The 14,071-nt window shown below is 33.7% G+C and overlaps 1 pseudogene; it reads right to left on the bottom strand.

Annotated features, from left to right (window-relative positions):
* Window positions 1-4,731: 4,731 nt before the first annotated feature.
* On the bottom strand, window positions 4,732-5,475 carry LOC140055424 (uncharacterized; annotated as a pseudogene).
* Window positions 5,476-14,071: the final 8,596 nt, after the last annotated feature.

Here is a 14,071-nt window from a genome sequence, read left to right as displayed (position 1 = left end):
ATATAAAAATGAATGATCAATCATTGAAAAATAATGCCATGCAACTTTGTTTCTGATTTTAAAAAAGGTCCACTTGTTTAGGCCTGACATTTACAACCCCTCAAAATATCTCACTTTCAAAAACAATATTTATTTTCAAATAAAAAAAAAATATCCTTACAGGTTCGAACCCACTACTGGGAGCACTCAAAACTGAGCATTATCCGTTATTCCATAAAGTAGTACACGGCAGAACAGTTTATAATAGTCTATTTATAAGTGTATTACGCAATTCATCATTACGTCATAAATATCATATTAACCTTGTTAAAACCAAAATGGCCAGTTAGCTCAGACGACTGAGCGTCGTGTTGAGAACTCGTATGTAGTGGGTTCGATTCCCACGCTGGTCGGTGGAATAGAGTTAAAGGTATGCGACCAACTGTGTTTGGGGTTCACAGAATTTACGTCTCCCTTTCCACCACAAAACTTGCGAAGGCACTAGCAATGCATCTGGTGATGATGTGGTGGAAACGACCCCAATGCTGTGGCAGGGCCTTAGTGCTGAGGCAGGGAGAGCACATTTTTAAATTTTTTTTGGCTTTCGCTACATGTATTTGATCTCGTAAATTTTATGTTTAGCACCCTCAATTTAATGCAAAAAGAAATTAATTTATCTTCATTACGTGTTTAGAAGAGAATGTATGTCTCACCGTAGTTTGGTATGCCGTTTGTTATTATGCAAATGAGTTTTTGCAGGTGTAGTGGGAAAGATGGTATTGTTAGTAATTCGCGGTCAACACGCCACACTGTTGAATTTTGATTTTGTTAATCAATGTTGCTACATTGGTAGCGAAATGTCCGATTAATGCAAGATATTGAATGTTATGAATAAACATTTATGGATGGTAGTTGGTGTGTATGGCCGCACCGTCCCAGAATAAACATTTTTTAAACAGATAATTTGTCTCCGATGATTTTTGTATGGGGTTAATGGAGAATGAAATAGATCAAATATAGAACATTTGCAAAGATGCCGATTTCCAGACCGATTTCGAAAATTAGACTAATTCCGCCGCCGGGCTAGGCCTTAGGCATATACGAAGTCGAGTTTTTGAAGTAGAAAACTCTACCTAAACTTTTGAGCATCGGGATAGTTGCATTTTTAACAAATATCATTAATATCATAGGTGATTATGTATGGTAATAAGTATAAGTATAAGTGCAATTCTGGGCTCTATTTTCATTATTAGCTCAGCCCCAAACATGGTGCGCTAGTAGGCCTACTGGAGACCTAATATTTAATTTCATATTTCAATGAATAGGTGCACTTTCCGGGGACAAGCTCTTTTCTCCTTGTTAGTCTTATATATTTTGTTTCATATAATTTCAAATCATGTAAAGTACCATTTTTACAGTTTGGTATGCCGTCGTGGTTGTTATGCAAATGAGCTTGTGCACGTGTATTATGGGGAAGATAATATGTTAATCATTCGCGGTCAACACGCCACACTGTTAAATTTTGATGCTGTTAATATTTACATTAGAATATTGTTCAAATCATGTAAATAAAACATTTTCCGGGCGGGAACCCATCAGCTCTCGAAAAGAACTCCAGGTGGAAAAGAAGTTCACCCACGAGTACTGAATATGAAGGAGCACATTGTCTTCTTTAGGAGGCTTTATGGCAGTCTTTTTACATGTATTTGATTTCAAAATCAATATTTATTTTCAATTAAACAAAATAATAATAAAAAAATAAAAATATCCGTAGAGGTTCGAACCCAATGCTGAGAGCACACAAACTTGAGCATTACCCGTTACGCCGCAAACCAGTAAATGACTGAAGAGCTGATAATACTCTATTTATATGAAATAGATGATCAATCAATGAAAAATAATGCCATGCAACTTTGTTTCTGATTTTAAAAAAGGTTCACTTGTTTAGGCTTGACAGTTGCAACCCTCAAAATATCTCACTTTCAAAAACAATATTTATTTTCAATAAAAAAAAAAGAAAAAAATACACGTATAGGTTCGAACCCACTGCTGAGAGCACTCAAACCTGAGCATTACCCGTTACGCCACAAACCAATAGATGACTGAAGAGCTGATAATAGTCTATTTCTATGAAATGAATGATCAATCAATGAAAAATAATGCCATGCAACTTTGTTTCTGATTGAAAAAAATTTTCACTTGTTTAGGCCTGACATTTACAACCCTCAAAATATCTCACTTTTAAAAACCATATTTATTTTCAATTTAAAAAAAAAATAAAAAAAATATCCCTAGAGGTTCGACCCACTACTCCGAGCACTCAAACCTGAGCATTACCCGTTACGCCACAAACCAGCAGATGACTGAAGAGCTGATAATAGTCTATTTATATGAAATGAATGATCAATCAATGAAAAATAATGCCATGCAACTTTGTTTCTGATTTTAAAAAAGATCCATTTGTTTAGGCCTGACATTTACAACCCTCAAAATATCTCATTTTCAAAAAAAATATTTATTTTCAATAAGAAAAAAAAACAATATCCATAGAGGTTGGAACCTGCTACTGAGAGCACTCAAGCCTGGGTATTACCCGTAACGCCACAAACCAGTAGATGACTGAAGTGCTGATAATATGAAATTAATGATCAATCAATGAAAAATAATGCCATGCAACTTTGTTTCCGATTTTAAAAAAGGTCCACTTCTTTAGGCCTGACATTTACAACCCTCAAAATATCTCATTTAAAAAAAAAATTTTATTTTCAATTAAAAAAAAAAGAAAAAAGAAATATCCCTAGAGGTTCAAACCCACTAATGAGAGCACTCAGACCTGAGTATTACCCGTTACGCCACAAACCAGTAGATGACCGAGGAGCTGATAATAGTCTATTTATATGAAATGAATTATCAATCAATGAAAAATAATTGAAAACTAGATTTAATTCGTCACTATGACGAATTATAGGTTATATGCATTGATTTAAATAAAGATAATTGATTTTTTAAAGATATATTGATTGATTGTTTTTCTCAGAATCTTTAATTATTTATAATATATGATAGGACCTTGCTAACGCGAATACAATAGCCGGTATCACAATCCGATCAAAGATCCCTCTGCGTATAATGTCATAAACCACATTTGTTGTTACATATATTAATAAAGACATAAGTTACTTTTTATCTAGATTTCATTATAAATGTATAATTTATACACTAAGAAATAAAATTGAACAAAAAATACGGATAATAAAAAAAAACTTATTTCGTTTCGTTTCCCAAGGTGAGACTCGATCTCGGTACCTTGAATGCCATAGACACGAGCACAGACCACCGAGCCATACACAACTGACTAGAAGTTGTAGAAAGATTCTTCCATGTATTTACTATGCAATAACCACTTTGGTGAAGATAGATTAATTTTTTACTATGATGACATCTTTAAAAATTAAAAAACATGATGCACTGTCAAACTATATACTTTTAACTTTAATATATGAACTTCTTAAGGAAGAAAGTTAATGTTAAGTTTGTTATTTCGGCCTAAGAAGAAAATGTTATAATTTGTTTGATTGTCAAAATTATTTTTTTTAAATTTAATTTGCCATTAATGATGACTTATTCAACTTTTTTTCTCCTAATTTCATAATAAATCATACATATGATACATACACTTCAAGAAAATGAAATAAAAAATAGTTGTTCCCGAGCATTCTAACGATATATATTAATTTTAATTTTAGCATATTTTCTTACACGTGCGTAGCCTGTCACTTTTCGACGTGCTCGTATAACGCTGTTTCGCTTTGAAAAGTGAATAAAATATGATGATATTATTAAAGAAAGGTTATACAACAGTAATCGGACAAAAAAGTGCGCATCAACGTTTGACGCGCAGTGCGCGTGCAAAAATCTGCGCACTTATGGTAATTTTTTAAACGCTTAAAATTGCCTGAAACGTACTCTAATTTCATCGAAAATAAATTCTGACAATTTTGAAAATTTTAAGCGCGCGTACGCATGCATTATATGCGCTACGCACGTAATTGTATTGCCATATGATGAAATATGACCTGAAATTTATGAGTACCAAATTTTGTTTATAAATGATTCATGCTTGTGAAGATATGATTACAAACGTGATTTCGTTAAATCGCGCGTAGACCACGTAATGTTTGATTGCGCACCGTGAAAACATAACCACATCGATTCCTGGCCATAAGGAATATACTCTGAAAAATTGACTTAGCTAGATGAAACTGATATCAAGATAATTCACGGACAAAATAATGCTAAGGAAAGAATAAATAAACTAAGATTTTGACAGAATCAAGAGGTTATATGCATGATAATATAACCTAATTAAACGAGGCTTACCTGTAAGGTGAATTTTGATGTAAATTCTACCATATCAGCAGTGGCACTTCTGGGCTAACATGAGAGGCACGACCAGTGTCCGCTAAGATCAGACTTCAAATCCTTGTGTGCACGATCCGACGTGGTAAGAAAAACCCGATAAGGGCGGGTAGCTAATAGGGAAGGGCATGTTAACTCAGAAGTGCCACTGCTGATATGATAGAATTTACATCAAACTTCACCTTACAGGTGAGCCTCGTTTAATTTTCCATTCTACCATATCAACAGTGACGCAACTTCCGGGTTCCCATGAGACTTTAAAGCAGAGTGAACACAAGAACAAATTATCCAACACAGAATACTTGTTGCCATGCCAACGTTATTTTTATTGCTCTATTGTAATACTGCAACATCATATGCATTTTTGTTACTATTATCAATTGGCTTATTCTAATACCTGTTAAACGTAGTAGCAGAGGCCCAACCTATGTGTTTTAAAATTTCATCCACCGGGATAGACCTACTGGCTTTAGAAGCACTAGCTGCCCTTGTACTATGTGCAGTAAACATAGCTGTATCAATTCCTGCTAGGCCCAGTAGTGTTTTAAGCCATCTGCCAATGGTGCTAACCCCAACGGATTTAAATGGTCTAACATACGAGATCCACAGTTTTGACTCGCTTCTCAGTGGCTGTGTACGGTCAAAATATGATTCGAGGCTATTAAACACACACAATTCCTGTTTTGAATATTTCTTAAATCTTAGGGATGAAAAAAGTTTATTGGGCCGGTCCTGTTTAGCAAGTACAGTAATTGAAAAATCAAAGCTGTTTTCCGACTTTATCATACTCTTAGTGTCTAGTCCCGCCAGCATATTGCATCTCTGCCCTGACGTTAGAGCCATCAACATGACTAGTTTATACGATAAATCCCTAAGTGACAACTTATCTAATGGCTGCATTAGAGCTAAGTAATCTAGAACAATGTTAGCGTCCCAGGTAACTGCGTACCTTGGAGCCGGAGACCGGCAATTAAAAACCCCTTTCATATACTTGGTCACTAGTACATGATGTGTAAGGGGTCGGTCCTCCCTGCCCTGATAGTCAGTGAAGCAACATGCTAACGCTGACCTAACCATGTTAAGCGAGGAGTAAGAAACCGTCTATACTTTGCTGCAATAGGCACCGAATAATAAGCGTCCCGGAGGTCGATGGATGACATAAAACACCCCGGCTTCATAAGCTTTATTGCCGAATCTATCGTGTCCACTTTTAAATGCCTATAAGTGACATACTCATTAAGTTCCTTAAGGTTGAAAATTACTCTATATTTACCCGGTTCTGTTTTTTTCGACCTCATCTAGCACCTGATAATTTCTCGCCAAGTTTGTTTGATTTGAAGAGATCGTCTATCTGTTTGGTAACATCATCTCCAAAGAGCTCTGTAGTTATGGGAGTTGTAACCCCACAGAGTGCAACAAATCGTGCGTTAAGGTCTGGTTTTAACATCTCCCTTCGCTTCAGGTTAAATTCCCGGTTTGCAGTCAGCGCTATAACCAGTGCATGCGTCAATGTAGTTTTCAAATCACCTGAGGCCTTGTGACATGCTTGGAGCAGAGCATACATAGAGTTTACGAACAGTGCCTGCACTTTCTGCAACCCAACATCATTGGTCCTGGTAGAAGGTTTCAACTGGCCCCACACAGGTAAGTTCACCTTGGGTGTGATTAGCATTTCACAGTTGAGTGGTCGAAGATATTTTCCAGTAAGCTCAGTCATCTTTGCAGGGGGTATCCTTCCACTAATCAGGTCACTTACAATTGTAGCCAATTTATCATCCACAGCTGGCCCTGTAAGTTTGGCTGTACGAAATTCAGCTGCTAAGTCAGCAAAATCACTGGTTTGACTATCTGTAACTACTTCCTCTGGCCCACTTGTGTACTCATCAATGCGTTGTGCTGTTTGTGCAGCGGGGAGCTCATCATCCGACCACACAGGCATATAGGACTGGCCCTCATCAGGCTCCTCTGTGAAGCCAACCATATCTTTGACTTGTTGAACCAAATCTTGCTTCATGAAAAGTTTTATCGACATGCTCAAAATGGTTTAAAACGTTTTCAAACACGATATTAAGCTATTTGGTGCAATTTGATGTTTTTGTGTGAAAAGTTTTATCGAAATGCACAAAATGGTCTAAAACCTCTCTAAATGCGATTTGAAGCTATTTTGTACACTTTGATGTTTTTGTGTGAAAAGTTTTATCGAAATGCTCAAAATGGTCTAAAACGGTTTCAAATGTGATTTTAAGCACTTTGATGTTTTTGTGTAACCAAGTTTTATCGAAATGCACAAAATGGTCTAAAACGTCTCCAAATGCGATTTGAAGAATTTCTAAGCAATTTGGTGTTTTTATGTTTAAAAGTTTTTTCGAAAATCACAAAAATGGTCTAAAACGTCTCCAAATGCGATTTGAAGCTATTCTAAGCACTTCGATGAAACTTGGTTACACAAAATATCAATGTGTACAGAATAGCTTCAAATTGCATTTGGAGACGTTTTAGACCATTTTATGGATTTCGAAAAAATGTGTTAACATAAAAAGACCAATACAAAGTGCTTAGAATATCTTCAAATCGCATTTGGAGACGTTTTAGACCACTTTGAGCATTTCGATGAAACTTGGTTACACAAAAATATCAAAGTGCTTGAAATCACATTTAAAACCGTTTTAGAGCATTTTAAGCATTTCGATAACACTTTTCACACAAAAGCATCAAAGTGCACAAAATAGCTTCAAATCGCATTTAGAGACGTTTTATACCATTTTGTGCATTTCGATGAAACTTGGTTACACAAAAACATCAAAGTGCATAAAATCAGATTTGAAACCGTTTTAGACCATTTTGAGCATTTCGATAAAACTTTTCACACAAAAACATCAAAGTGCACAAAATAGCTTCAAATCGCATTTGGAGACGTTTTAGACCATTTTGTGCATTTCAATAAAACTTTTCACACAAAAACATGAAATTGCACAAAATAGCTTAATATCGTGTTTGAAAACGTTTTAGACCATTTTGAGCATGTCGATAAAACTTTTCACACAGAAACATCAAAGTGCACAGAATAGCTTCAAATCGCATTTGGAAACGTTTTATACCATTAATGTGCATTTCGAAAACACTTTTTAACATAAAAACATCGAAGTGCTTAGAATAGCTTCAAATTGCTTTTGGAGACGTTTTAGACCATTTTGTGCATTTCGATGAAACTTGGTTACACAAAAACATCAAAGTGCTTAAAATCACATTTAAAACCATTTTAGAGCATTTCGATAACACTTTTCACACAAAAGCATCAAAGTGCACAAAATAGCTTCAAATCGCATTTAGAGACGTTTTATACCGTTTTGTGCATTTCGATGAAACTTGGTTACACAAAAACATCAAAGTGCATAAAATCAGATTTGAAACCATTTTAGACCATTTTGAGCATTTCGATAAAACTTTTCACACAAAAACATCAAAGTGCACAAAATAGCTTCAAATCGCATTTGGAACGTTTTAGACCATTTTGTGCATTTCAATAAAACTTTTCACACAAAAATATGAAATTGCACAAAATAGCTTAATATCGTGTTTGAAAACGTTTTAGACCATTTTGAGCATGTCGATAAAACTTTTCACACAGAAACATCAAAGTGCACAGAATAGCTTCAAATCGCATTTGGAAACGTTGTATACCATTAATGTGCATTTCGAAAACACTTTTTAACATAAAAACATCGAAGTGCTTAGAATAGCTTCAAATTGCTTTTGGAGACGTTTTAGACCATTTTGTGCATTTCGATGAAACTTGGTTACACAAAAACATCAAAGTGCTTAAAATCACATTTAAAACCGTTTTAGAGCATTTTGAGTATTTTCATAAAACTTTTCACACAAAAGCATCAAGGGGCAAAAAATAGCTTCAAATCGCATTTGGAGACGTTTTAGACCATTTTGTGCACTTCGATGAAACTTGGTTTCACAAAAGCATCAAAGTGCTTAAATTCACATTTAAAACCGTTTTAGAGCATTTTGAGCATTTCGATAAAACTTTTCACACAAAAACATCAAAGTGCACAAATTACTTTCAAATCGCATTTAGAAACGTTTTAGACCATTTTGTGCATTTCGATAAAACTTTTCACACAAAAACATCAAATTGCACAAAATAGCTTAATGCTTTGAAAATGTCTTAGACCATTTTGTGCAATTCGACAAAACTTTTTCACATAAAAACACCAAAGTGCTTAGAATAGCTTCAACTCGAATTTAGAGACGTTTTAGACCACTTTGTTCATTTCGATGAAACTTGGTTACACAAAAACATCAAAGTGCTTAAAATCACATTTAAAACCGTTTTAGAGCATTTTAAGCATTTCGATAACACTTTTCACACAAAAGCATCAAAGTGCACAAAATAGCTTCAAATCGCATTTAGAGACGTTTTATACCATTTTGTGCATTTCGATGAAACTTGGTTACACAAAAACATCAAAGTGCATAAAATCAGATTTGAAACCGTTTTAGACCATTTTGAGAATTTCGATAAAACTTTTCACACAAAAACATCAAAGTGCACAAAATAGCTTCAAATCGCATTTGGAGACGTTTTAGACCATTTTGTGCATTTCAATAAAACTTTTCACACAAAAACATGAAATTGCACAAAATAGCTTAATATCGTGTTTGAAAACGTTTTAGACCATTTTGAGCATGTCGATAAAACTTTTCACACAGAAACATCAAAGTGCACAGAATAGCTTCAAATCGCATTTGGAAACGTTTTAGACCATTAATGTGCATTTCGAAAACACTTTTTAACATAAAAACATCGAAGTGCTTAGAATAGCTTCAAATTGCTTTTGGAGACGTTTTAGACCATTTTGTGCATTTCGATGAAACTTGGTTACACAAAAACATCAAAGTGCTTAAAATCACATTTAAAACCGTTTTAGAGCATTTTGAGCATTTTCATAAAACTTTTCACACAAAAGCATCAAGGGGCAAAAAATAGCTTCAAATCGCATTTGGAGACGTTTTAGACCATGTTGTGCACTTCGATGAAACTCGGTTTCACAAAAGCATCAAAGTGCTTAAAATCACATTTAAAACCGTTTTAGAGCATTTTGAGCATTTCGATAAAACTTTTCACACAAAAACATCAAAGTGCACAAATTACTTTCAAATCGCATTTAGAGACGTTTTAGACCATTTTGTGCATTTCGATAAAACTTTTCACACAAAAACATCAAATTGCACAAAATAGCTTAATGCTTTGAAAATGTCTTAGACCATTTTGTGCAATTCGACAAAACTTTTCACATAAAAACACCAAAGTGCTTAGAATAGCTTCAAATCGCATTTAGAGACGTTTTAGACCATTTTGTGATTTCCGAAAAAACTTGTTAACATAAAACACCAAAGTGCTTAGAAATGCTTCAAATCGCATTTGGAGACGTTTTAGACCATTTTGTGCATTTCGATGAAACTTGGTTACACAAAAACCTCAAAGTGCTTAAATTCACATTTAAAACCGTTTTAGAGCATTTTGAGCATTTCGATAAAACTTTTCACACAAAAACATCAAAGTGCACAAATTACTTTCAAATCGCATTTAGAAACGTTTTAGACCATTTTGTGCATTTCGATAAAACTTTTCACACAAAAACATCAAATTGCACAAAATAGCTTAATGCTTTGAAAATGTCTTAGACCATTTTGTGCAATTCGACAAAACTTTTTCACATAAAAACACCAAAGTGCTTAGAATAGCTTCAACTCGAATTTAGAGACGTTTTAGACCACTTTGTTCATTTCGATGAAACTTGGTTACACAAAAACATCAAAGTGCTTAAAATCACATTTAAAACCGTTTTAGAGCATTTTAAGCATTTCGATAACACTTTTCACACAAAAGCATCAAAGTGCACAAAATAGCTTCAAATCGCATTTAGAGACGTTTTATACCATTTTGTGCATTTCGATGAAACTTGGTTACACAAAAACATCAAAGTGCATAAAATCAGATTTGAAACCGTTTTAGACCATTTTGAGAATTTCGATAAAACTTTTCACACAAAAACATCAAAGTGCACAAAATAGCTTCAAATCGCATTTGGAGACGTTTTAGACCATTTTGTGCATTTCAATAAAACTTTTCACACAAAAACATGAAATTGCACAAAATAGCTTAATATCGTGTTTGAAAACGTTTTAGACCATTTTGAGCATGTCGATAAAACTTTTCACACAGAAACATCAAAGTGCACAGAATAGCTTCAAATCGCATTTGGAAACGTTTTAGACCATTAATGTGCATTTCGAAAACACTTTTTAACATAAAAACATCGAAGTGCTTAGAATAGCTTCAAATTGCTTTTGGAGACGTTTTAGACCATTTTGTGCATTTCGATGAAACTTGGTTACACAAAAACATCAAAGTGCTTAAAATCACATTTAAAACCGTTTTAGAGCATTTTGAGCATTTTCATAAAACTTTTCACACAAAAGCATCAAGGGGCAAAAAATAGCTTCAAATCGCATTTGGAGACGTTTTAGACCATGTTGTGCACTTCGATGAAACTCGGTTTCACAAAAGCATCAAAGTGCTTAAAATCACATTTAAAACCGTTTTAGAGCATTTTGAGCATTTCGATAAAACTTTTCACACAAAAACATCAAAGTGCACAAATTACTTTCAAATCGCATTTAGAGACGTTTTAGACCATTTTGTGCATTTCGATAAAACTTTTCACACAAAAACATCAAATTGCACAAAATAGCTTAATGCTTTGAAAATGTCTTAGACCATTTTGTGCAATTCGACAAAACTTTTCACATAAAAACACCAAAGTGCTTAGAATAGCTTCAAATCGCATTTAGAGACGTTTTAGACCATTTTGTGATTTCCGAAAAAACTTGTTAACATAAAACACCAAAGTGCTTAGAAATGCTTCAAATCGCATTTGGAGACGTTTTAGACCATTTTGTGCATTTCGATGAAACTTGGTTACACAAAAACCTCAAAGTGCTTAAAATCACATTTGAAACCGTTTTAGACCATTTTGAGCATTTCGATAAAATTTTTCACACAAAAACATCAAAGTGCACAACATAGCTTCAAATCGCATTTAGAGACGTTTTAGACCATTTTGTGCATTTCGATAAAACTTTTCACACAAAAACATCAAAAAAGTGCTTAAAATCACATTTGAATCCGTTTTAGTCCATTTTGAGCATTTCGATAAAACTTTTCACACAAAAACATCAAAGTGCACAAAATAACTTAATATCGTATTTGAAAGCGTTTTAGACCATTTTGAACATTTCGATAAAACTTTTTCAAACAAAATATAAAAGTGTACTGAATAGCTTCAAATTGCATTTGGAAACGTTTTAGACCATTTTGTGCATTTCCAAAAAATTTGTTAACATAAAAAGACCAAAGTGTTTAGAATATCTCCAAATCACATTTGGAGACGTTTTAGAACATATTGTGCATTTCGATGAAACTTGGTTACACAAAAACATCAAAGTGCTTAAAATCACATTTAAAACCGTTTTAGAACAGTTTGAGCATTTCGATAAAACTTTTCACACAAAAACATCAAAGTGTACAAAATAGCTTCAAATCGCATTTAGAGAGGTTTTAGACCATTTTGTGCATTTCGATAAAACTTTTCACACAAAAACATCAAATTGCACAAAATAGCTTAATACCGTGTTTGAAATCGTTTTTAACCATTTTGAGCATGTCGATAAAACTTTTCACACAAAAACATCAAAGTGCACAGAATAGCTTCAAATCGCATTTAGAGACGTTTTAGACCATTTTGTGCATTTCGATAAAACTTTTCACACAAAAACATCAAATTGCACAAAATAGCTTAATACCGTGTTTGGAGACGTTTTAGACCATTTTGTGCATTTCGATGAAACTTGGTTACACAAAAACATCAAAGTGCTTAAAATCACATTTGAAACCGTTTTAGACCATTTTGAGCATTTCGATAAAACTTTTCACACAAAAACATCAAATTGCACAAAATAGCTTAATACCGTGTTTGGAGACGTTTTAGACCATTTTGTGCATTTCGATGAAACTTGGTTACACAAAAACATCAAAGTGCTTAAAATCACATTTGAAACCGTTTTAGACCATTTTGTGCATTTCAATAAAACTTTTCACACAAAAACATGAAATATCACAAAATAGCTTAATATCGTGTTTGAAAACGTTTTAGACCATTTTGAGCATGTCGATAAAACTTTTCACACAGAAGAAACATCAAAGTGCACAGAATAGCTTCAAATCGCATTTGGAAACGTTTTATACCATTAATTTGCATTTCGAAAACACTATTTAACATAAAAACATCGAAGTGCTTAGAATAGCTTCAAATTGCTTTTGGAGACGTTTTAGACCATTTTGTGCATTTCGATGAAACTTGGTTACACAAAAACATCAAAGTGCTTAAAATCACATTTAAAACCATTTTAGAGCATTTCGATAACACTTTTCACACAAAAGCATCAAAGTGCACAAAATAGCTTCAAATCGCATTTAGAGACGTTTTATACCGTTTTGTGCATTTCGATGAAACTTGGTTACACAAAAACATCAAAGTGCATAAAATCAGATTTGAAACCATTTTAGACCATTTTGAGCATTTCGATAAAACTTTTCACACAAAAACATCAAAGTGCACAAAATAGCTTCAAATCGCATTTGGAACGTTTTAGACCATTTTGTGCATTTCAATAAAACTTTTCACACAAAAATATGAAATTGCACAAAATAGCTTAATATCGTGTTTGAAAACGTTTTAGACCATTTTGAGCAAGTCGATAAAACTTTTCACACAGAAACATCAAAGTGCACAGAATAGCTTCAAATCGCATTTGGAAACGTTGTATACCATTAATGTGCATTTCGAAAACACTTTTTAACATGAAAACATCGAAGTGCTTAGAATAGCTTCAAATTGCTTTTGGAGACGTTTTAGACCATTTTGTGCATTTCGATGAAACTTGGTTACACAAAAACATCAAAGTGCTTAAAATCACATTTAAAACCGTTTTAGAGCATTTTGAGTATTTTCATAAAACTTTTCACACAAAAGCATCAAGGGGCAAAAAATAGCTTCAAATCGCATTTGGAGACGTTTTAGACCATTTTGTGCACTTCGATGAAACTTGGTTTCACAAAAGCATCAAAGTGCTTAAAATCACATTTAAAACCGTTTTAGAGCATTTTGAGCATTTCGATAAAACTTTTCACACAAAAACATCAAAGTGCACAAATTACTTTCAAATCGCATTTAGAAACGTTTTAGACCATTTTGTGCATTTCGATAAAACTTTTCACACAAAAACATCAAATTGCACAAAATAGCTTAATGCTTTGAAAATGTCTTAGACCATTTTGTGCAATTCGACAAAACTTTTTCACATAAAAACACCAAAGTGCTTAGAATAGCTTCAACTCGAATTTAGAGACGTTTTAGACCACTTTGTTCATTTCGATGAAACTTGGTTACACAAAAACATCAAAGTGCTTAAAATCACATTTAAAACCGTTTTAGAGCATTTTAAGCATTTCGATAACACTTTTCACACAAAAGCATCAAAGTGCACAAAATAGCTTCAAATCGCATTTAGAGACGTTTTATACCATTTTGTGCATTTC

The sequence above is a fragment of the Antedon mediterranea genome, chromosome 7 (genome assembly GCF_964355755.1).
Source record: "Antedon mediterranea chromosome 7, ecAntMedi1.1, whole genome shotgun sequence".
NCBI lineage: Eukaryota > Metazoa > Echinodermata > Crinoidea > Comatulida > Antedonidae > Antedon > Antedon mediterranea.
Note: the sequence above shows the minus strand (reverse complement) of the source record. Positions and strands in the feature narration are given on the sequence as shown.